This window comes from Dendropsophus ebraccatus, chromosome 14 (assembly GCF_027789765.1).
Source record: "Dendropsophus ebraccatus isolate aDenEbr1 chromosome 14, aDenEbr1.pat, whole genome shotgun sequence".
Lineage (NCBI taxonomy): Eukaryota > Metazoa > Chordata > Amphibia > Anura > Hylidae > Dendropsophus > Dendropsophus ebraccatus.
This window is the reverse complement of record NC_091467.1, coordinates 72839008-72865400: the sequence shown is the minus strand read 5'-3', so window position 1 is coordinate 72865400 and position 26393 is coordinate 72839008.

Here is a 26393-nt window from a genome sequence, read left to right as displayed (position 1 = left end):
TAGGGGTGGGGAGGGACTGAGACATTCAAGCAAGCTACTTGTTTCCTGTTCCTAACTGCCGCTAGAATGCAGTGATAGACACTTAGGAGGGAGGGACGTCCTATGAGGAAAACCTTGTCCATGCCAGCGATACCTTCAGCAACACACAGGGAAGCCACCTGAGCTAGGTAAAGCAGCAACCCCCAGTAGGACAAATGGCATTAAGGAAGCTGACGTATCCTACTGTGACACACGGCTCTTCTGGGAATTCTCAGAAAGTCTAATCAACCCAGTGCTGGGACCTGGGACCTTGTACTACCCTAGAAGGACGGGAAACCAACACTGTAGGGCAAAACTTGGTCAGATTAGAGAATCTATACGTGAGTATGAGTATCTTCTTCTACTTCTGTTCTGTATACATGTTTTCCCGGACTCCCTAGGGCTGCATCCAACTTCTTTAGCCACTCGTAATCAAATGCTAAGAGTTCAGGTTTGGACGAACTCCAATGTTCCCGAAGCATATCTATAATTGACAGATATAATTATACAATGGTGTGGTAGTCGAGCCGGTAGCTGGGGTTGTTTAGGGTCACTTGGGCACTTGCACGATAGCCTGGAGTGGTGTTAGACCCACCCGGACTGTTGGCACCGTTACAGCACAGAAAGAGAGAATAGCCTAAGTATACAGAGGTGTGTAGGTGCAGGTGCTTAAAGAATAAATCAGAGTCCTGTGCGTTTTGGTAAAAAATAGAATACTTTACTGGAGAGTAACTCAGTGCAAACAGTACACGCAGGGCCGTTTCTATAGGCGGGCGGGCCGGCCGACCGCACGGGGCGCAGACAGCTAGGGGGCGCTGGTGTCACCCGCGGCCGAACGCCCGCCCGTCCACCCCATCATCTGCCTCTCTGGCCGCCCCTTCGCCTACCCCATCACCTGCTGTGGCGCCGCCCGCCCGAAGCTCTGCTCAGCTTGTGGCCGGAGGCTGCATTCTGCCACCGGCCACAAGAGGCCGCTGTCTCCCCCCAGAGCTCCAGCCCAGGAGTGACGTCACCTCCTGTGCTGGAGCTCAGAGCCGGGAGAGAAGACGCTGGACGCAGGACCTGCTGTGCTGCATTAAGGTGAGTATAACTGTTTGTTGTTTTATACAGAAAGCCTGGGGAAATGCCTACATAGATAGGGAGGGAGGGGGGATCTAACAGGTGATATGCCTACATGGTGGGGATCTAACAGGGGGGATGCCTATATATATATATATATATATATATATATATAGGGGGGGATCTAACAGGGGGATGCCTATATATATATATATATATATATATATATATATATATATAGGGGATCTAACAGGGGGGATGCCTATATATATATATATATATATATATATAGGGGGGCATCTAACAGGGGGGATGCCTATATATATATATATATATATATATATATATATATATATGGGATCTAACAGGGGGGATGCCTATATATATATATATATATATATATATATATATATATATATAGGGGGGCATCTAACAGGGGGGATGCCTATATATATATATATATATATATATATATATATATAGGGGATCTAACAGGGGGGATGCCTATATATATATATATATATATATATAGGGGGGCATCTAACAGGGGGGATGCCTATATATATATATATATATATATATATATGGGATCTAACGGGGGGATGCCTATATATATATATATATATATATATATATATATATATATATATATAGGGGGGCATCTAACAGGGGGGATGCCTATATATATATATATATATATATATATATATATATATATATATATATATATATATATATGTATGTATATGGGGGGATCTAACAGGGGAGATGCCTCTCTCTCTCTCTCTCTCTCTATATATATATAGGGGGGATCTAACAGGGGGGGATGCCTATATATATATATATATATATATATATATATATATATATATATGGATCTAACAGGGGAGATGCCTATATATATATATATATAGGGGGGGGGGGATCTAACAGGGGTGATGCCTACATAGAGGGGATATGCCTACCATGGGGATGCTATCTCCTGGGGGGCTAACTAACTACCTAAACTGGGGTGTCTCCTACATTGGGTGTTACTATATATAGGGGGGGATGTTTAACTATCAGCGAGATTACTTACAGGGGTTATGGAGACTACCTACAGGGGATTAGCTACACTGCGGACACTACCTATTGGGGAAGGGGGGGGGGCATCCTGCACAGGGAGGCCTAACTTCTAAACAGATGCACACAGGGTGGCCTGTGGACATTATTACTATATGGGGGGACACAGCAGAGGATCCCAGATACAGGGGGCAACCCACATACCTACTGACATTACTGTAGATGACACAAAAAAAGTGGAAGTTGTTGAAAAAGTGCGGAGCCTAAGATGTTTGTCTGGCAGGTTCAGAAGAGATGAATTGTGGCTGCAAGAAATCATCATGGGGGTACGGGCCAGAAGGAGAGGAAAAGGGGAAGTGACGCCTCAGATCAAAGAAGACGTCACCCATGAGTAACCGACTTTTTTTTTGCCCCAAATTGAAAAGGGTTGAATAACTGTGCTCTATGCCATAATACACACACTGCTTCTCCCTAGTAACAAATGCCCCCCCCCGACATCGCCTGGGGGGGGGGGGGGAGGCGCTTTTAGCAAGACTCGCCCTGTAGTTAAAATTACCTAGAAACGGACCTGAGTACACGTGATGAAACAGTACACAGTCGCCCAATGTAGTAAGTGTGCTCTTCTGGAAAAGGTGAAATAACAGAAGAAGTGAAAGAGAATACTTGTACTCACGGACGACTGTGCTAGTCTTCAACCGCCTTATGTCCCCTAGTTGCGGGCTACCAGTCCTAGGTGGGTAATACGAGCCCCAGACATTGGTTATCTGTGTGTAGCAGACTCCCGGGATTATCCAGTCATCCTACACTGCGCAGTGGGATACGTAGACTTATTGTAGCTTTGTCCCACTGGGGTCAGTTCCTATTGCTTCAAGTAACTGCCCTGCACGTTTTAGAGAGGTTCCTGGGGTGGGCAAGATGTTTCCTGTTTGGCTTTTCTCCCCTTTGTAGAGCTTAGCACTGCATAGTTGTCTTAGAGTTCAGCAGGAGAACTTTTTAGCTAAGCTGATCCTCACACACACACACACACACACACACTCTTCGACCTTCAGCCACTATATCACTTACTTTTTCCCACCAAGAACTAACTTCTCCTACAGGGGCTATGTTAACCCTCCTTTGAGTGGCGGGGTTGAGTGTGTGTGTGAGAAAGGAGATAGGATAGGGCAGAGAAAGCACTCGCACCTGTGACTGGCCAATACATAACATGTGACACAAAACAGTTAACCCTTCTACTCCTTCAGCTGTGCATAGTACAGGATAAATATATCAGTAGTGACACCTAGTGGGGAAAACACAACAGCACACCATCTCCCACTTGTGTGAACCTGAGGGAGTAACTTACTAAGGTGCCATAGACAGCATTCTGTGCTGTGACACCACAGTGGTTAATAGGCTACTACTAAATGGATTACTAAACAGGGAGTAAAGAAGAAGTTTCTTGCAGTCATTGGGGAAAAGCTTTACAGGAACCCAAGGAGCCTAGTTATCCATGTAGAAGCTATACTCTAAGTCACCTGCACCCCACATAGGGCGTTGTAGAGAATGTAGATGCAGGACCAGATGCACAATGTAGATTGGTCCAGTGATGATGAGTCACAGTCATTTTCAGATGCTTGGGAAGTTTTCAGAACAAAAGTTTTCCTGCTGAAACAGCAGAGATGCTGGACAGCTCCAAGAACACGTCTGATGTCTCCAACAGATCAATAAGTGATGGTGGAACATGTAATAACCCTATGTGCTTGATCACTTTATGTTGTCAGGACCCTGTGTATAGTTCCATTATTTTTAAAACAGCGCCACCCCTGTCCTCAGGTTATGTGCGGTATTGCAGTTCTGTTCTATTCATTTTAATGAATGCAAAACCTCACACCCAACCTGAGGACAGGAGAGGCGCTGTTTCTGGAAGAGAGCAGCCATGTTTTTCTAGGCCTGGATACTCCCTTTAACCCTCTTACTACTCTAGACCGCCAGGGACATTACAAAAGATTTATAATGGCAACTTCCGAGGGTATTGATGTCTGGCCAAATCCTTAGCCCTCCTCCTGTATATAGCAGCTCTTCTGTGTATCAGAAATCCCCAGACAGGTGGAGGAGACCTCGGTGGTGCATCTTCCTAATGGCCGAGCCTGCGCTTATAGCACCAGACGGGGAGTTAAATGGACGTATTGAACAACAGCCAGAGGACAGATTGAGGCGAGAGATAAAGAGCGGCATATAACAGCAATCACCGGGGCTCTGGACTTAGTCAGATTAACCCCATATTATCGGGAACCCAGCCACAAATGGCCGGAGCGCTGCACTTACTGAAGGGCCCCCTGGGATGGAAAGATGGCCGCCGGCAGAATGGAAGCTCTTACACAGGGAAGAATTGAGCATTAGCGCAGGATGATGGTGTAGGACAGTCACCTGCTTCCCTCCATAGACCTCGCGCCGCTCATAAAGCCGACCATTGACATTCCAATTAGTTATAATTGAGAAGGGAACGTTACTTTAGTGAGTTTTAATGGCTTCAAGTGTCTTGTTAATGACACTAAAGACGGAGATGGAGGATTCTGCTGCTGGAAAACGTCGTGTCAGCTCGCATCGAGCGCAGGAGAACATGAGGACAGAGCGCGGCGGCGGCGGCACCATCCAAATCCCTAACCGCAGTCACTTACTTACCAGTATGTACGGCTGGGCTGCCTTATTTTCAGCGGTGCAAAAAACGGATGAAAAAACGTTGACTGCCATCATTGACTGCCATCATAAAATAAGGATCAAAACCTATCTTTTTTTAAACGTACCAAAAAACGTGGTCGACCACATTTCTGTGTATGCTACAAAAAAAAACGGAAGCGTTTTGATCCGTTTTTTTATCCAATTTTTCCAATGGAAGTCAATGGAAAAAACACATCAAAAGGGATGCACACAAATGCATTCTTTTTTTCATCCATTTTAATCCGATTTTTGCATAAAACTGATGAAAAAAAAAACTGATTGCAAAAGAGCAGTGTGAACCTGGCCTAACTACATTTGTAGACTTCTAGGGGCTCTTTGGCTTCATGAAGGGGGTTCAGTCAGACAGGACTCATTCACCATTAAGATACAATACAGTGATGCCTTGGATTACGAGCATAATCCGTTTCGGGACCGTGCTTGTAATGCAAATCCACTATACCAAAGCAAATTTTCCCATAACAAATCATTGATCTGCAGACAATTGGTTCCACACATGTTACTCTGAATAACATGTAGAACAGATGAAACAATTAGAAACAGCTGGATATGTGATATATAACTTACTGTACAGTATAGCAGCATGTGGTATAAAATGTATAGTAACTGTATAACCCTGATAACACAGCAGCAGCTGGATATGTGATATATAAGTTACTGTACAGTATAGCAGCATGTGGAGTATAATGTATAGTAACTGTATAACCCTGATAACACAGCAGCTGGATATGTGATATATGTTACTGTACAGTATAGCAGCATGTGGTATAAAATGTATAGTAACTGTATAACCATGATAACACAGCAGCTGGATATGTGATATATAAGTTACTGTACAGTATAGCAATCAGCATGTGGTGTATAATGTATAGTAACTGTATAACCCTGATAACACAGCAGCTGGATATGTGATATATAAGTTACTGTACAGTATAGCAGCATGTGGTTTATAATGTATAGTAACTGTATAACCCTGATAACACAGCAGCTGGATATGTGATATATAAGTTACTGTACAGTATAGCAATCAGCATGTGGTATATAATGTATAGTAACTGTATAACCCTGATAACACAGCAGCTGGATATGTGATATATAAGTTACTGTACAGTATAGCAGCATGTGGTGTATAATGTATAGTAACTGCATAACCCTGATAACACAGCAGCTGGATATGTGATATATAAGTTACTGTACAGTATAGCAGCATGTGGTGTATAATATATAGTAACTGTATAACCCTGATAACACAGCAGCTGGATATGTGATATATAATTTACTGTACAGTATAGCAATCAGTATGTGGTGTATAATGTATAGTAACTGTATAACCCTGATAACACTGCAGCTGGATATGTGATATATAAGTTACTGTACAGTATAGCAGCATGTGGTGTATAATGTATAGTAACTGTATAACCCTGATAACACAGCAGCTGGATATGTGATATATAAGTTACTGTACAGTATAACAATCAGCATGTGGTGTATAATGTATAGTAACTGTATAACCCTGATAACACAGCAGCTGGATATGTGATATATAAGTTACTGTACAGTATAGCAATCAGCATGTGGTGTATAATGTATAGTAACTGTATAACCCTGATAACACAGCAGCTGGGTATGTGATATATAAGTTACTGTACAGTATAGCAGCATGTGGTATATAATGTATATTAACTGTATAACCCTGATAACACAGCAGCTGGATATGTGATATATAAGTTACTGTACAGTATAGCAGCATGTGGTATATAATGTATATTAACTGTATAACCCTGATAACACAGCAGCAGCTGCATATGGGATATATAAGTTACTGTACAGTATAGCAGCATGTGGTATATAATGTATAGTAACTGTATAACCCTGATAACACTGCAGCAGCTGGATATGTGATATATAAGTTACTGTACAGTATAGCAATCAGCATGTGGTATATAATGTATAGTAACTGTATAACCCTGATAACAGCAGCAGCTGGATATGTGATATATAAGTTACTGTACAGTATAGCAGCATGTGGTATATAATGTATAGTAACTGTATAACCCTGATAACACAGCAGCTGGATATGTGATATTATAAGTTACTGTACAGTATAGCAGCATGTGGTATATAATGTATAGTAACTGTATAACCCTGATAACACAGCAGCTGGATATGTGATATATAAGTTACTGTACAGTATAGCAGCATGTGGTGTATAATGTATAGTAACTGTATAACCCTGATAACACAGCAGCAGCTTGTGATACAGGATGGAGCTGCAGATCCCCATAATGCAGTAGTGTAGTACAACAGGCTAGAATAGAGAAGCAGGGCGGCTGTCAGAGGGCTGTGTGGTCACATGTCAGCAATGGTGGTGGTGGTTGGGGGGGGTCAGCATTGACCAATCCGGAAGTGAGAATCACAGAGCTGTGCAGGAGGACAGTGACATAAACCTCTCTATGCAAATGTGTGAATGGCTGAGTGTGAGTGCAGGCACATTATAGGAGCAATGTGTATAGGTGAGTGTAAGTACAGGTACATTATAGCAGCAGCAGGGGCGTAGCTAATATCTCCTGGGCCCTGGTGCGAGAGGTCAACTTGGGCCCCCCCTTTTACAACCAAGTGATGCTATTGGTAATATATATATATATATATATATATATATATATATATATACACACACCAAGACAGATATTACCAATAACACCTGCATGTAGGAAGAGAAAATATTAACACCGTACATATTTCCCCCATACTGTTACTGACCAAATCCTGTACACTAAGACCAATATTACCAGTATATAGGAAGGAAATGTTACCGCCACACCACAACCACTACCATCACCACCATATTGTTACTGACCAAATCCTGTATACTAAATCCAATAAAACACAGTACCAGATCACAAGTAACAAACATCACCACATACTGACTAACACTACCACATACTGACTGATACCACCACCGCTGCTACTGCATAAGATCACTACACAGATCACTATCACCTCTTCCAGACAAATAGAGGCAGACCCAGCTCCACACAGGTTGCATACACCATATACATCCCAGTGCAGTTACATCAGGTGACTCACAGGGGACGTCTTCTCTGATTGGAGTTCTTCCCTTTTCATCTTCTCCATCTGTCCTGGGCCATTATGAGAACTTCTCAGAGCCACGAATCCACAGAATCTGCCAGAGAAATATATTAGGCTCCTCACTCCAGCACCATCCTCATCTCTATACACACTGCACATCTGTACTGGCCCCTTTACACCCTCATTTAGTGGGTAGGCTGATTCTGTGACCCCCTTAAAGTATATACCCCCCTCTGTGTAGCCTCCTTATAGATGGCCCCCCTGTGTTGTCCCCCTCATAGAAGCCCCCCCATGTTGTCCCCCCTTATAAATGGCCACCTATGTTGTCCCCCTTATAAATGGCCACCTATGTTGTCCCCCCTTATAGATGCCCCCCTCTCCCCCTATAGATGCCCCCTCTCCCCCCTATAGATGGCCCCCTCTCTCCTTCCCCTGATAGATAGCCCCCTCTCCCCTTCATAGATGCCCCCCTCTCTATAAATGGCCCCCTCTCCCCTCATAGATAGCCCCCTCTTCCCTCTCTCTATAGATGGCCCCCTCTCCCCTCATAGATAACCTCCTCTCCCCCCATAGATAACCCCGTCTCCCCCCCATAGATAACCCCCTCTCCCCCCATAGATGCCCCCCCTATAGTTAACCCCCTCTCGCCCCCTCTCTATAGATAGCCCCTTTCCCTCCTTCTCTATAGATGGCCCCTCTCCCCTCATAGATAACCCCCTCTCCCCCCATATATAACCCCCTCTCCCCCTATAGATGCCCCCCTATAGATAGCCCCCTCCCCCCTCTATAGATAACCCCCTCTCCCCCCTCTCTATAGATAGCCCCTTTCCCTCCTTCTCTATAGATGGCCCCTCTCCCCTCATAGATAACCCCCTCTCCCCTCATAGATAACCCCCTCTCCCCCTATAGATGCCCCCCTATAGATAGCCCCCTCCCCCCTCTATAGATAACCCCCTCTCCCCCCTCTCTATAGATAGCCCCTTTCCCCCCCTCTCTATAGATGGCCCCTCTCCCCCCTCTCTATAGATGGTCCCCTCACAGATAACCCCCTCTACCCCCCATAGATGCCCTCCCCTATAGATAGCCCCCTCCCCCCTCTATAGATAACCCCCTCTCTATAGATAGCCCCTTTCCCTCCCTCTCTATAGATGGCCCCTCTCCCCCCTCTCTATAGATGGTCCCCTCACAGATAACCCCCTCTACCCCCCATAGATGCCCTCCCCTATAGATAGCCCCCTCCCCCCTCTATAGATAACCCCCTCTCTATAGATAGCCCCTTTCCCTCCCTCTCTATAGATGGCCCCCTCTCCCCCCTCTCTATAGATGCCCCCCTCTCCCCTCATAGATAACCCCCTCTCCCCCCATGGATGCCCCCCTATAGATAGCCCCCTCACCCCTCTATAGATAACCCCCTCACTATAGATAGCCCCTTTCCCTCCCTCTCTATGGATAATCCCTTCCCCTCATAGATAACCCCCTCTCCCCCCATAGATGCCCCCCCCCCAAAGATAGCCCCCTCTCAATAGATGCCCCCCTCTCCCCTCAGTGCAGATTAAAAAAACAAAAAAACAAAACACATACAACTCACCTTACAACCCGCTCCCCCGTCGATCCTCGCTCCTCCTGCAGCCTCCGTCTTCCGTGTCCGGTCCTATCCCCGGCAGCGCGCGCATCTGGACTCCCTGTACGCTGGGGCTGGGACTTCCGGCACAGGAAGCGAGACGCTCTCTGTACCGGAAGTCAGGGCCCCAGGCGGCACAGGGAGTTCAGATGCGCGCGCTACCGGGGATAGGACCGGACACCCCCGGCAGCCGCACATCAGCCAGGGGGAAGACAGAGTCAGCCTCTTGTGACCGCAAGCAAAACAATGCTTGTGGTCACAAGAGGGACAGACTGGGGAAGGTTCGGGGGCCCCGCGGGCCCCCGGTAGTTACGCCACTGAGCAGCAGTGTGTATGGCTGAGTGTAAGGGCAGGCACATTATAGCAGCAGCGTGTATAGCTGAGTGTGAGTGCAGGCACATTATAGCAGCAGTGTGTATAGCTGAGTGTGAGGGCAGGCACATTATAGCAGCAGTGTGCATAGCTGAGTGTAAGTGCAGGCACATTATAGCAGGAATGGAGAGTATGGCAAACACAAGGGCTGACAGAGACTGGAGCATGGAGGAATGAGCAGGGCAGATGTGGACACATACATGCAGCGCTCTCTGTCCGGGGAGAGAGGGGTTACAGCTATGGAGAGATTACCTCCACTGATGTAAGTCCCAGCCTGAGGTGGATCTGCTATGATTTGGAGGGAGACTTCCTTGGTCAGAGTACAGGGCTGTAGACCCTGCTATGCAGACCATGACCCTCCCCCACTCCGCCTCCCACCCAGTACAGGGAACTCTTAAACTAAAGCAATGCTCTTACACCAAGTTACAATTTTGAAAAACTATGATCTCTTCTTGCAAAACGCTCTTAATCCAAGTTACTCTTAAACCAAGGTACCACTGTATTTAATTAGCCTTTTAATCCCGAATCCAAAATTATTTGAGACCCTAGAATAGATTAAAAATTCAGGCTCCTAGACTCCAGTCTACACCTCAAAATTTAGATTTATGCACTTATGTATCAACATGTTTGTTCCTTTTGTTTTGGCTCATACTGAGTTTTCTTGCACAGTGTATTTTGTGCGCAATTTTTTATAAAGGCAAATTATCTAGATTTCTCCAGTCTAGTCTGGTGTATCCTCTCCAGTCTGACACAGTGCTCTCTGCTGCCACCTCTGTCCATGGCAGGAACTGTCCAGAGCAGGAGAGGTTTTCTATGGGAATTTGCTGCTGCTCTGGACAATTCCTGACATGGACAGAGGTGGCAGCAGAGAGCACTGTGTCAGACTGGAGAGAAAACACCACTTCCTGCAGGTTATACAGCAGCTGATAAGTACTGGAAAACTGAAGATTATTTAATCTTCAAAGTAAAGTTCATGATGTCACATCTCAGTGGCTTCTTGCGTTAGAAGGTTTTATTCCCCGTGGACCATAAAGCGGCACTATCATTATAAATGAGCGCTCGGGAGCAGCCGTACAGTCTGGGGGCAAATAATTATAAAAAAAGCAATCTTCATTTCAATACTGTGTGAAGCTAAGGGGGGGGGGTACGAGGTGCCAGGGAGGAGCGGACGTGCCCTTTGTGGGTGATATAAATGGCTCTATAAATGGCGCTCATAGACGCATTGACCTCATTACTATAGTCTCCCAGATGACTTATCTACAGGCAGAGTGTAAAGTATCCAAAAATGTAGACTCCAAGGTCAAGGTCGGAATCCAGGAGTAGAACTACAAGTACCAGGAAGACAATACCAAAGCACTAGACCACAAAGAAGCTCCAACCTGAATGAGCAAACAGTCTAAAGCCGGGAAAGATTGATAATGCAATAAACAGGCGTCATCCAGCTGCAAGACTCTAATAGATCAGCTAGCGTGTCATCTGGAGGTGCCGCCGGCCGCCATGGTGGGCCGCAGGACACAGAAGGACCGCAGTCTGCAACCTCAGAGTTCTGGCTGAATCCTGGAGAGGCAGAAAGGGAAGGAGAATCGGCTGTGTAGTGACTGGCGGCAAACTTGAGGCTGGAGCGGTGATGGATAAGTCAAATAACCAGATTTTTATCCTATAATGACATTTGTCAGGGATTGCAATGTCACCTACTTTTCCTCTGCTTCTATTATGTTCCTGTCCTCTCCAGAATCTGATGACCTGATCTGCTCCCAGGCCTTGCTTCTGGATACCACGTCTGGTTCTTGCCGTTATACAAGTCTTGTGTCCATGACTGCCAGCCCTGTGTCTGTGTTCCTGGCCTCTCCTGGTAGTTGTTGTTCTACAGTCCTATGTCTATACCTCACAAGTCCTGTATCCATGCCTCCCTGTATCTAAGTTCTAGGCCTTATTTGTTCTATATGTACACCTGCCAGCCCTGTGTCTATATTCCAGACCTCGTCTGGTACTTGTTGTTCTACAATCCTATGCCAATACCGTGCAAATTCTACGTCTACTCCTGCCAGTCCTGTCCCACCAGCCTTGATTCATGTATCTCAGGGTATCTTTGGGTATACGGGGAAATCAGTAAAGACCATTGAGGTGGGGAGAAGGTGCCATGGTCGGCCTGATGACCCGTACTTTAGGCCACAAGAAAATGATGATGGGTTCCCTTTGAGCTGCCGGTTATCAGACCCCCACCGACCAGATACTGAGCCTCAGGTATGGGTGATGTCCGTACGACCCGGATGACACCTGAGTCATCGTCACCAGAATAAGGAGATGAGCTTATTGTCTGATGAACAGGACCCAGGTGTCCAAAAACACGTTACTACCTGAAATAATGTTTTCTCCCATACAAGCTGATCTCCCATTGGAGAAGGTTTTGTAGTTCTTATAGTCCAGGATGGTCCCTCTTCCATCCTCAAATTTCCACATGTAAATTAAGGTGAGCCCCCACACACAACGTTTAATCCCTCATCCTGATCCATACATCTGTACTCTGTGACGGCACTCAGTAGAGTTATGGTCCGGAATCTGGGCAGGCAGTCAAGTTCTTCAATATCAAGCCATGTTTAAAGGGGAACTCTAGTGAAAAATATAGATTTTTAAATCATCTGGTGTCAGAAAGATATATATATATATATATATATATATATATATATATATATGTGTGATTTACTTCTATTTAAAAATCTCAAGTTTTCCAGCACTTAGCAGCTGCTGTATGTCCTGCAGGAAGTGGTGTATCTTCTCCAGTCTGACACAGTGGTCTCTGCTGCCACCTCTGTCCATGTCAGGAACTGTCCAGAGCAGCAGCAAATCCCCATAGAAAACCTCTCCTGCTCTGGGCAGTTCCTGACATGGACAGAGGTGGCAGCAGAGAGCACTGTGTCAGACTGGAGAGAATACACCACTTCCTACAGGACATACAGCAGCTGATAAGTACTGGAAGACTGAAGATTTTTAAATTCAAGTACATTACCAATCTGTATAACTTTTTTACACCAGATGATTTGAAAGAAAAAAAAAACATTGTCGGCATACCCCTTTAAGGACTGGGGTCTATGGTCTAATTCAGGACTGTGCAGTACTTCTCCTATGTCTCCTCACAGATTCCTCATAGAGAGACGCTTTTGGACTTAGCATTGAGGCCGGGCTCAATACTTATAGTCATTGTCCCTATAATAAGTACCTGATGTGTTAGTGTCCTCTTTCTATCAGAATGTAGATGACGGTAGAATTTATTCTCTGTAAGTAACTAGAATTGATTTGGAGGTCTCAGGTTACAATTACATCTGAACCTGGAACAGATAAAGGGTTAATTTGTTTTCCAGCTGTTATTTCTGTAAATTACCCGGCAGATGTCTTCAAGGTGACTGAGGAGGACTTCACCGCAACACAGCTTTCTCCGTCATGTCTGACACATTGAGATGGCGGAGAAGGGGAGGTGGAGAGGAGTAAAGACCTTGTCATATTTGTGTAAGCATTCCAGCCCGACTATGACATAAAGGGGAACCCTACAGGAGAGACCCCAGACGGGAGGCAGGGTTTATTCGCATTGAATAATGCAGATTGTTTGTTGGCTCTGTAATGAGATTCTGGGCAGCCGGGGCAGAGGCCATGTTGTTTGTCAGTCAATCATTCTGTCAATGTCCTGAAGTCCGGCGTAAGCCGACATGTTATTTATTATCTATCACAAAATATTTCTCTCTCTCTCTGTTACAAATGAATTTTCCAGCGTGGTACAATATCAGATATTCTGCAGCGAGAATCGATTACGTGGCGGCAAAATGAAGGTTCTATGGGCACGGAATACATTCTGCGTGATAGGACGTGATGGCGGAATCCAGGGGCTGGGGGCAGATTGGAGATGTTGCGGTGACAAAATAAATTCTACAAAAGATTTGTATGGCAATAAAAGGGATTGTGTGTGAGAAAAGAACGTCCCTTGAGGACAAAACCTGTGGTCACAAAAAAGATTCTGGGTGAAAAAATAAAGAATGGGCAAAAACTAATAATAGTATTAAAGGGGTATTCCACTCACTTTTGATATGTTGCTCCCCATGGTGAGACTAACAATTCCTTCCATACTTGTTATTATCTATTTAGTCTCCTTCCCCCAGTTCTTAGCTGTTGCTTTCTGCTGAAGACACAAATATCTGTGTGTGAGCTTTTCTCTCTGTCTCCCCCTCCTTTCTGAGATGGCTGATGTAAACAAATCTGTGGCTGGCTGTATCTGCAACATTTTAGCTTCTTTGTAATGATGGGAGGATTATTATGAGGTCAAGTTGCTGATAAACTCACTGTAATGATCCCTCACAGCATTACAAAGAAATTACAATGTTGCAGATACAGCCAGCCAGGGACTTGTTTACATCAGCTGTCTCATAAGGGAGGGGGAGGAAGGGGGAGACAGAGAGAAAAGCTCACACACAGATTTTTGTGTCTTCAGCAGAAAGGGATTGTTAGTCTCACCATGGGGAGCAACATATCGAAAGTTATGTCTGAGTGGAGTACCCCTTAAATAATAATAATAATAATAATAATAATAATCCTTTATAGTGGCAGCCTATTCCACAGCTTGTCATTACCACTATAAGTCCCTGTCCCAATTGGGTATTTTGGGTAATAATATGTCACATGATGAAAAAATAAAAGATCTGTGGGCACAAATGACACAATACATCTCATTGGGCTATCAGGTTATGCTCACAGTATATACATTACATGAGGCAGCCCCTTTTATGTGTTATGGGGTCCATGGCGGTAACAGGAGGACGGGACAGAACTCTATTTTAGCTGTGGAGGCCGTAACCTCATACCACAAAATGATATTATTATTATAATCAGATTATTCTGCTGTTTCTCAGACATATAATATTAATTATTGATAGTGACTCGGAGACATCATATCGCTAAACTCCCCGCGTCTGTGCATTATTGTGTATGAAACAGTATAGACAGAATAATTATTGGGAGAGGTTACGGCATAAAGTCACATCCATGGAGACCTCTCTCGACTACAGAACATACACCGCATTATGGATGCATGGCAATAATAATCCTCTTATATCGTGGGAAGATTCCATTAAAGGGGTTGGTCACCAAAATTATTTTTCATTTCAAATCAACTGGTGTCAGAAAGTGCCATAGATTTGTAATTTACTTCTATTATAAAATCTCCACTCTTCCAGTACTTATCAGCTGCTGTATGTCCAGTGGCGCCGCAATGATAAGGCGACCAGAGTCGTCTGCCTCAGGCGGCGCCACCAGCTGTCATCATGGGGGCGGCATTCAGTGGCAGATTATAATATGGGCGGTTACATATGCTGTCCTGGTGCGGGAGTCTCCGGTACCGGCATTCCACGTCCGTGATCCGTCAGGATCACGGAACGTGGGAATGCAGCCTTAGTCCCTCGGCTGATGTGCGGCTGCTGGGGGTGTCCCGTCCTGTCCCCGGCAGCGCGCGCATCAGAGAGCTCCCCGTGCGCCTGTGGCTCTGACTTCCGGCGCACGGGGAGCTGTCTGATGCGCGCGCTGCCGGGGACAGGACGGGACACCTCGGGCAGCCGCACATCACCCGAGGACCAGACCAGAGAGGCTTGACGGGGGAACGGATGGTAGGTGAGTTATGTGCTGTTTTTGTTTTATCTGCTGTGCTGGGGGGGACCATATATAAGGGAGAGGGGAGAGGGGGACCATCTATAAGGGGGGGGGGGAAGAGGGGGACCATCTATAAGGGGGGGGGGAAGAGGGGGATCATCTATAAGGGGGGGGGGAAGAGGGGGATCATCTATAAGGGGGGGGGGGGGGGGAGAGGGGGACCATCTATAAGGGGTAGGGGAAGAGGGGGACCATCTATAAGGGGGGGGGAGAGGGGGACCATCTATAAGTGGGGGGAAGAGGGGGATCATCTATAAGGGGGGGGGGAGAGGGGGACCATCTATAAGGGGGGGGAGAGGGGGACCATCTATAAGGGGGGGGGGAAGAGGGGGACCATCTATAAGGGGGGGGAGAGGGGGACCATCTATAAGGGGGGGGAAAGAGGGGGATCATCTATAAGGGGGGGGGGGGAAGAGGGGGACCATCTATAAGGGGGGGGGGGAGAGGGGGACCATCTATAAGGGGGGGGGAAGAGGGGGATCATCTATAAGGGGGGGGAGAGGGGGACCATCTATAAGGGGGGGGAAAGAGGGGGACCATCTATAAGGGGGGGGGAAGAGGGGGACCATCTATAAGGGGGGGGAAGAGGGGGATCATCTATAAGGGGGGGGGGAAGAGGGGGACCATCTATAAGGGGGGGGGGAGAGGGGGACCATCTATAGGGGGGGGGGAGAGGGGGACCATCTATAAGGGGGGGGAAGAGGGGGACCATCTATAAGGGGGGGAAGAGGGGGACCATCTATAAGGGGGGGGAAAGAGGGGGACCATCTATAAGGGGGAAGAGGGGGACCATCTATAAGGGAGGGGGGAAGGGGGACTATCTATAAGGGGGGGGACCATCTATAAGGGAGGGGGGAGAGGGGGACCATCTATAAGGGGGGGAGAGGGGACCATCTATAAGGGGGGGGGAGAGGGAAGGGGGGGACCATCTATAAGGGGGGGACCATCTATAAGGGAGGGGGGAGAGGGGGACCATATATAAGGGAGGGGGAGAGGGGGACCATCTATAAGGGGGGGGGAAGAGGGGGACCATCTATAAGGGGGGGGGGAAGAGGGGGACCATCTATAAGGGGGGGGGGGAGAGGGGGACCATCTATAAGGGGGGGGGGGGGGAAAGAGGGGGACCATCTATAAGGGGGAAGAGGGGGACCATCTATAAGGGAGGGGGGAGAGGGGGACCATCTATAAGGGGGGGGACCATCTATAAGGGAGGGGGGAGAGGGGGACCATCTATAAGGGGGGGAGAGGGGACCATCTATAAGGGGGGGGAGAGGGAAGAGGGGGACCATCTATAAGGGGGGGACCATCTATAAGGGAGGGGGGAGAGGGGGACCATATATAAGGGAGGGGGAGAGGGGGACCATCTATAAGGGGGGGGGAGAGGGGGACCATCTATAAGGGGGGGAAGAGGGGGACCATCTATTAGGGGGGGGGAAGAGGGGGACCATCTATTGGGGGGGGGGGAGGGGGACCATCTATAAGGGGGGGGGAGAGGGAGACCATCTATAAGGGAGAGGGGACCATCTATAAGGGGGTGGAGAGGGAAGAGGGGGACCATCTATAAGGGGGAGGGAGAGGGAAGAGGGGGACCATCTATAAGGGGGGGGGGGGAAGAGGGGGACCATCTATAGGGGGGAGAGGGAAGAGGGGGACCATCTATAAGGGGGGGAAGAGGGGGACCATCTATAAGGGACCATCTCCTAAAAGATCAGCACCCTCCTCTCCTGACATCCTCTGTGCTGCTGGGACTTCTCCTATAGGATTAGCACCCTCCTATCCTGACATCCTCTGTGCTGGTGGGACCTCTCCTATAGGATTAGCACCCTCCTCTCCTGACATCCTCTGTGCTGCTGTGACCTCCCCTATAAGATCAGCACCCTCCTCTCCTGACATCCTCTGTGCAGCAAGGGACCAAACATTATGTTTATTGGGGACAGCAGTGTGTGTGTGTGTGTGGGGGGGGGCAGTAGTGGATTATAATGTGGGCGGATTGACGGGGGGGGGGGGGGGGGGGTCATCCTATAGTTCGCCTCGGGCAGCAGAGAGGCTAGAATCACCCCTGTGTATGTCCTGCAGGAAGTGGTGTATTCTCTCCAGCCTGACACAGCGTTCTCTGCTGCCCTCTCTGTCCATGTCAGGAACTGTCCAGAGCAGGAGAGGTTTTCTATGGGGATTTGCTGCTGCTCTGGACAGTTCCTGACATGGACAGAGGTGGCAGCAGAGAGCACTGTGTCACACTAGAGAGAACACACCACTTCCTGCAGCTGATAAGTACTGGAAGACTGGAGATTTTTAAATAGAAGTAATTTGCAAATCTATATAACTTTCAGACACTAGTTGATATGAAATAAACATTTTTTCGCTAGAGTACCCCTTTAATTTAAGTGGATACTTGTGTTTGCCCTGAGACACTACTTGTGGATACCTGGACACTACCTGGATCTTGGGTATATGCAATACCATGAATCAGGAGTACAGCCTTTAAATGTACTAAAAAACCCTTTAAATAAAACGGCTCTATTCTGGTGACCTGTCCCCTTTAAGGGCCTCTCCATCCAATTCTACTATTTTGCAAAGCATATAATACTCGTTGCTGCAGGCGTCCCGGCGTTCTCCATAACTTTTCATGCATGGCAGATAGTGAAATTACAATAGAGAATAATAGTGATATGACGGGAGTAGTAGCCCGTACCTATAGGACGGTATGAATGTAATAAAGATCCAGCCTGTAGGTGATCTCTGCAGCAAAGTGGCTACATGACTGCACTTATTATTGTGGAGAGAAGCTAATACATTTTTTAGATGATATTTAATTATTCATTGCGGCGGAGAGGTGAAGAAGACGTGGGGCAAGTTTCTTATTGTCAGTCAATGACCCTATATCTGGCGGTATGTAATAACCGAGCGTAAGATTCATATCCAGGTTGTTCAGCATAAAGAAGCAATTCACAAAGTATTAAAGGGATCCGGTCCCCTGCATTATATGAATAGTCCCCTTATAGCGGCAGCAGCAGGTTCTACGCTCCCATATTCTGTTCTGGTTAATTTCTTATTATTAATTATATATTATTCTTATAATGAGAGTCTGTGCTTCATTTTCTGATATAGAGCTCCAAATCCCCTGTCACAAGGAATAGCTGACTGTATATGTATGGTGGGGCACTATGTGGCAGCTATAGTTATGGTGGGGCACTATGTGGCTGATATAGTTATGGTGGGGCACTATGTGGCTGATATAGTTATGGTGGGGCACTGTGTGGCTGATATAGTTATGGTGGGACACTATGTGGCTGATATAGTTATGGTGGGACACTATGTGGCTGATATAGTTATGGTGGGACACTATGTGGCAGCTATAGTTATGGTGGGGCACTATGTGGCTGATATAGTTATGGTGGGGCACTATGTGGCTGATATAGTTATGGTAGGGCACTGTGTGGCTGATATAGTTATGGTGGGGCACTATGTGGCTGATATAGTTATGGTGGGGCACTATGTGGCTGATATAGTTATGGTGGGGCACTATGTGGCTGATATAGTTATGGTGGGGCACTGTGTGGCTGATATAGTTATGGTGGGGCACTGTGTGGCTGATATAGTTATGGTGGGGCACTATGTGGCTGATATAGTTATGGTGGGGCACTATGTGGCTGATATAGTTATGGTGGGGCACTGTGTGGCTGATATAGTTATGGTGGGGCACTGTGTGGCTGATATAGTTATGGTGGGGCACTGTGTGGCTGATATAGTTATGGTGGGGCACTGTGTGGCTACTATAGTTATGGTGGGACACTATGTGGCAGCTATAGTTATGGTGGGGCACTGTGTGGCTGATATAGTTATGGTGGGGCACTGTGTGGCTGATATAGTTATGGTGGGGCACTATGTCTATGTAGTTACTATGGTTATGGTGGGGCACTATGTAGCTGATTTAGTTATGGTGGGGCACTATGTGGCAGCTATAGTTATGGTGGGGCACTGTGTGGCTGATATAGTTATGGTGGGGCACTGTGTGGCTGATATAGTTATGGTGGGGCACTATGTGGCTGATATAGTTATGTTGGGGCACTATGTAGCTGATATAGCTATGGTGGGGCACTATGTCTATGTCACTGTCTATGTAGTGAGGGGAGAGGACAGTGAGGGGAGGCCAGTCAGAAGAGGTGTGAGGGGATGTCAGTCAGCGGAGGCCAGTCAGAAGAGGTGTGAGGGGAGGCAGGGGTGTAACTAGAAATGGCTGGGCCCCATAGCAAACTCTCCAATGGGGCCCCCCAGGACAGTGAGGGAAGGCCTGTCAGAAGAGGTGTGAGGGGATGTCAGTCAGCGGAGGCCAGTCAGAAGAGGTATGAGGGGAGGCAGGGGTGTAACTAGAAATGGCTGGGCCCCATAGCAAACTCTCCAATGGGGCCCCCCAGGACAGTGAGGGAAGGCCTGTCAGAAGAGGTGTGAAGGGGTGTCAGTCAGTGAAGGTGTGAGGGGAGAGGACAGCGAGGGGAGGCCAGTTAGAAGAGGTGTGAGGGGATGTCAGTCAGTGGAGGCCAGCGAGGGGAGAGGACAGTGAGGGGAGGCCAGTCAGAAGAGGTGTGAGGGGATGTCAGTCAGCAGAGGTGTGAGGGGATGTCAGTCAGCAGAGGTGTGAGGGGATGTCAGTCAGCAGAGGTGTGAGGGGATGTCAGTCAGCAGAGGTGTGAGGGGATGTCAGTCAGCGGAGGCCAGTCAGAAGAGGTGTGAGGGGATGTCAGTCAGCGGAGGCCAGTCAGAAGAGGTGTGAGGGGATGTCAGTCAGCGGAGGCCAATCAGAAGAGGTGTGAGGGGGGAGGCCAGTCAGGGGAGGTGTGAGGGGAGGTTAGTCAGAGGAGGCCAGTCAGAGGAGGATAGTGAGGTGAGAGGACTGTGAGGGGAGGCCAGTCAGCGGAGGTGTGAGGGGATGTCAGTCAGCGGAGGCCAGTCAGAAGAGGTCTAAGGGGATGTCAGTCAGTGGAGGTGTGAGGGGAGAGGACTGTGAGGGGAGGCCAGTCAGAGGAGGACAGTGCGCACAGGGAGTCTGTCACTGTTGATGAGAGGACTGAAGGAGAGAGGCAGCCAGACAAGGAAGGACTTGAGGACATGTTATGTGGTAACAGAGATAACTTGGCTTTTTGTACCATCACTTTCTGAGTTTGAGGGAGAAGATTTCAGGAGACCCTTGGATATTTCTAGTAACCGTCTATAGTCACCTTCTAGGACCCTGTGTGAAGACCCCCATGACTGGAGTTAGTAAAAGCTCAGGTCCCGCTGGTCAGTGACTACAGACAGCTCTCCACACAAGCACAGGGACCCATCTAAGGCCGCCATCTTCTGTAAGGATTAGTCATAGACTGGATTGTGCTGGGGCCTGTGTCAGTAAGCTGTTGTCTGGTTTACAATCTGCACCACAAATCGACATCAGGGGCGCTCCACCATTTTGTTATCATCACACGCAGCAGTATCAGGAGGTTGGCCCTGTCCATGTTACCGACCATCATGAACATCAGGAGAACACCCCTAGAACCTCTACAAGAGAGAGAGAGAAGTTAAAAGGGAAGTTAACGGGGCGGGCTGCTGACATACTCACAGCGGGATATCCATCCCACTGCGAGTTTGTCTGCCCATAGTGTACAGGGCAGGGATCCGCAGCGGATCTTGCTGCAAATTCGCAACCTACTAGACCCTCCAGGGCAAAGAGTTGCGCTTTGCAGCCAATTTCTAATCCAGTTAATAGATGGGGGTCCTGAATGGGAGACCCTAAATTATTCCCCAAACTATAATGTCCAATCTCCAGTGTAATTACTATAAGTCTGTAATGTCCAATATCCATAGAAAGGATCCACAGTCATGTACTGTATATATGTATATGCTGCATTGAGGTCATCCCCCACTGGTTGATGTGGGCTTTGAATGCTAATATTGGATTTTTATTGCTTGACCAATAGCGGAATTGATATTGATGGATTTTCTACATTTTTACACTGTGCTCTCTGCTGCTACCTCTGTCCATGTCAGGAACTGTCATTACAAAGAAGCTACAATGTTGCAGATACAGCCAGCCATCAGCCTTCTCATAAGAGAGGGGGGAGGAGGGAAAGACAGAGAAAAAGCTCACACACATATTTTTGTGTCTTCAGCAGAAAGCAGCAGCTGAGAACTGGGGGAAGGAAACTGAATAGATAATAACAAGTATGGAAGGAATTGTTATTCTCACCATGGGCAGCAACATATCAAAAGTTATGTTTGAGTGGAATACCCCTTTAAGAGACTGAATGCAATGTCCACAGGAGTAAAGTCATCCAGACTGATTGAGATATCTCAATATAATTTAGGGCCAGAATATAATATATACAGCACAGTAACTGTAGTGATATATACTCGCCAGGTTTTGCCCATTGGATGATAGAAGTAGTGGTATCAATATAGAGCGAGGATTGTCTGCTGTACTGTTATTACGTTGGTTCAGGCTGAGCCCTGGTCCCCGACTGGTGCCTATCAAGGGCAGAGAACAGGTGTAGCACCTCAGACCTGTCACGTTCTTCCTCAGGGAGCCTTTGGCCGTGACTGCTGCCTGCCCTGCACAGTGTTACCTGCCAGCAGAACATTACATTTGCTTCCACAGTTTTAGCATCGACAGGCAATGTCCCGAACGGCAGAAGGCCGAAGGAAGATTCATGACGGCTCAGGCTGCGGCCTATCTGGCTCGGCGGGATGGAAGGTGGGATGCTTTCAAGCATAGTTAAAATGCAATTAATATAGACAGCGCGCGGCCGGCATGGGCCGATGCTTTTTAGGTTATTTGATATTAGCTCTTTTATACGTCAGGTTTAATTAGCTATTGCATTCTAACTCTCTTATAATCCTATTTGTTTAGATTGTATACTTTGTGATGCTATTATATAGTTGGGTGTCGGATGAATGAAGGTGCTCTGTATATTTCATGGTAAGAAGGCCGTCGCTATAGGAGGGGCAGAGGCAGAGGCTGTACCAGGATACTAGGCCCTAAACGGGCTCTTTGGTAGGTGCCAGGGAGGTGGGTGTAGTGTATTTTCAGACCAAGGGCAGAGCAAATAGATAGAGAGAGAGCAGTGTGTCAGACTGGAGAGAATACACAATTTCCTGCGTCCTGCAGCCTATGATAAATACTAGAAGGCTTGAGATTTTTACATAGAAGTAAATTACAAATCTGTATAACTTTCTGAAAACATTTGATTTGAAAGAAAAATATTGTAACCGGAGTACCCCTTTACATTTCACAAGAATGTCAGCTTTAATGGTTATCAAGTTTTTGCCACCTATACACTACTATAATTGTATTGAGGCTAGCTGTGTCCTGGAATAGGTAGCTGGGTAAGTGATCAGGTCAGTATAGGAAGGAAGTACAGGAGTCATTTGAGTCAGGAGGAAACTATGGAGCATGCCCCCAGCCAAGAGGATCAGGCACGTCAGTGGGACTTGTTGGCACCACATGGGTGGTGTGGACAACTGGGCAACTCCAGTTCCCGATATTATTTATAACCTACAGCTCAGCTCTCGGCTCCATCTTCAGTTTTACATCTTTTTCAGAAGATCAGGCGTCTGCTGTAAGCAACGTTCTAAGTGCCCTCCTGTAAGTGACACATGTTCTACAGACACACATTGATCTGCGTCCATCTTTGTTGCTAATTAGATCTCATTAGCGCTTGTAATCTTGTATTGATGGTAGAACGACGTGGCTGTGAAGCATATGCTCCATTCTATAGCTCTTCAGATAGATAACATATCCGACGCATCACCTCACAAGCTCTCTGTCATATTGTCATTAAAACCCAATAGGAACCTGTCGGAGATGTTTTTTTCCCCGCTACTGTCTAAATCTAACATTAACACAGTAGCAGATGTAGATGGAGACTCGGAAGCAATGGAGATGCCGAAACGACTGCCCCCCCCCTCCCCACGTCCCTGTTTTTTGTGACTGACTAATAAATTTGATTAATTTATGCATTACTCTGTTAACTGCACCATTCATAATAGATGAATTTCCACGAATGCCGAATGTTATAAATTTTAGGGCAGCTGTTCGTACAATGGTAAGAACAGAAAGCCGTAAAGAGTCTCGGATTAATATGTAAATGGCCGTCGTTCCGAAGGAAAACACAAATTGCGTTGGGTTAGTTCAGTAACATGTCCCCCCCCCCATGGCTGAGAGTGGTAGAAAGGTAGATGAGATTTGCGCAGTTTACATAACCAAGAAGTTGAGTTAGAAGAATGGTAGAAGTCGGTCAAATAGACTTAGACGCAACTGATGGGGGAGTTTAGTCAGTTGGAAGTTATTTTATTAGTGATGATAATGAAATGGACACGTGTTGATGACCCTTTAAGGGACCCAAAGGAGAGAGTAAGCTATGGTGGTAGGTGGAGACGTACACAGGAGGACCTTATGGGCTCCGATTCCCACTTAGGCCTGCATGGAGGGAAGAGGGCTGTACAGGTGTTGGTAGTGAATGTGTTCCCCTGGGGCACACTCTGGTATGGTATATGACAGTACGTGGTGCCCCTGATGTCGGTGAGATGGTTGGAGCCACCAGGAGTTGAAGAGTTGTACAATGCGGCTTCTTCCAAAACATGGAGGCACAAGAGTTTCTAAACAGCGCTTACAGTTCTTAAGGCAGTGACTGGCAAATGAAGGGTTAACCGCGCAGGGTGAGTCTTGGGTTCCCTTTTTCCTGAAGGATGAACACAGACTGGCTGAACAAGTGGGAGTCTTGATTACAAGTATAGTAGTTACTGCAGTTTCCTATCGCGGGATGCAGGTCTGAATGGAGACATAAAGTGGTAGCCAGACAGTCCTGGTCCTGGCCTGAGGCTTATGTGGGCACCTGAAGAACTACAAGGTCTTTGTTAAGCTGATGACATTGGTCCTTTATCTTGAAAACCCAAGCGTAGACCAGTTATAGAGGCTGCTGGGAGAAGCTCAGGTCTCAGTAGGTGGATGTCTAGTGGATGTCAATGAAGCAGCTGGAGACACATCTGCTACTATATCTTCCTCTGGTGCAAGAACGGCCAGGAAGTACACACAGGAAAGGAAAGATGTTTTTTCTTAAAAGGATTATCCAGCACTACAAAAATATGTAGTCTGCTTTCAGCACCGTTCTTGTCTCTTGTTTGGGTACAGGTTTTGCAACCAATGGTACTTTTACACGGAGCGATAATTCGCCCGATCGCACGATTAACGATTTTGAATTTATAACGATCAGCGTTTAGACGGAATGATACATCGTACGGAAAATTTGCTATGCGATCGTTTTGCGATCGTTTAGGCCTATTTCACACATAGGTGAAATCGCTGAAAGACTGTTTACACTGAACGATCTGCGAATTTTTTTGCGAAAGATCAACGATGATTTGAGAACATGTTGAAAGATCAAAATGAACGATTTTTTGCTCGTCGTTTGATCGTTCGCTGCGTTTACACGTGCGATTATCGTTCGAATTCGATCGTTATCGTGCAAAAACGAACGATCAATCGTTCCGTGTAAAAGGACCATTAGTTCCATTAAAGTGAATTGAGCTTAATTGCAAACCGCACCTGGCCTGGAGACAGGAGATGTGCTGTTTCTCAAAGAAAGCCTGGACAACCTCTTTAAATTGTCATTTTGTCTTTGTTTTAGAACCCCACATTTATCTCTAGATGTTTTCAGTCCTCTGGTTTCCTGAGACCCCGGGTGTCAGTGTGTCTTTGGATGCCACATTGTCTTGCTCTATAACTCTTAGTATTTGTGGCTCATTGTTCCTTAAAGGGGTTATCCAGTGAAAATCTTTTTCTTTCAAATCAGCTTGTTTCAGAAAGTTACATATATTTGTAATTTACTTTTATTTAAAAATCTCCAGAATGTCCTACAGGAAGTGGCGTCTGACACTGTGTCAGACTGGAGAGAATACACCACTTCCTGCAGGACATTCAGCATTGCTGAACCCCAATAGATCATAAACCCTGCTTTTGCTCACAATCCTTAATTTTTGCTTTAGTCGCTATTCATTTCATGATTTTGTCTCCCCCCCCCCAAACCATGTTAGGGGTCATAGGGAGAGAGAATGACGTCTCTTCAATCATCCAGGGAGGGTCAGCAGTGGTAAGCATCGAGTAGATGGAAAATACTAAAGTGACCTTTGAATTTCACAGTTTTGGCTGAGAAGAAAAAACATGAGGTTGGGTAGGACCACAGAGGTCTGTCCACAAAATGGGGACAAAAGAAGAGAGAAGTTACCTGCTGTGTGTGTGAGGTAAGGTGATGGGGCTCAGGTGCAATACTAGACATGGCCTGTTGTCAAAATGGTGCTGCTGAGTGCAGCTGTGGAGTAATATAATGTATGTACACAGTGAACCCACCAGCAGAATAGTGAGTGCAGCTCTGCAGTAAAATACAGGATGTAACTCAGAATCAGTACAGGATCAGTAATGTAATGTATGTACACAGTGACCCCACCAGCAGAATAGTGAGTGCAGCTCTGCAGTATAAGGGTAGCTTCACACGTACCGACCCAGAGCGTTAATAATGCTGCGAGTCGGCTAGGTACTGGCAGATCACTTTCACTACATACACACAGCGGTCTGAACGACCGCTGCGTGTGTGTAATTCTGCCGGCAGCCTAACCCCTTCAGCTGAACCCGGCTCCTGCTCTGTATACATTACCTGTCCTTGCTGCACGGGGTCCCGGCGTACTGCTCTCCCGCCCGGCCAATCAGTGTGTTGCCCTGCCGCAGCCACTGATTGGCCGGGCG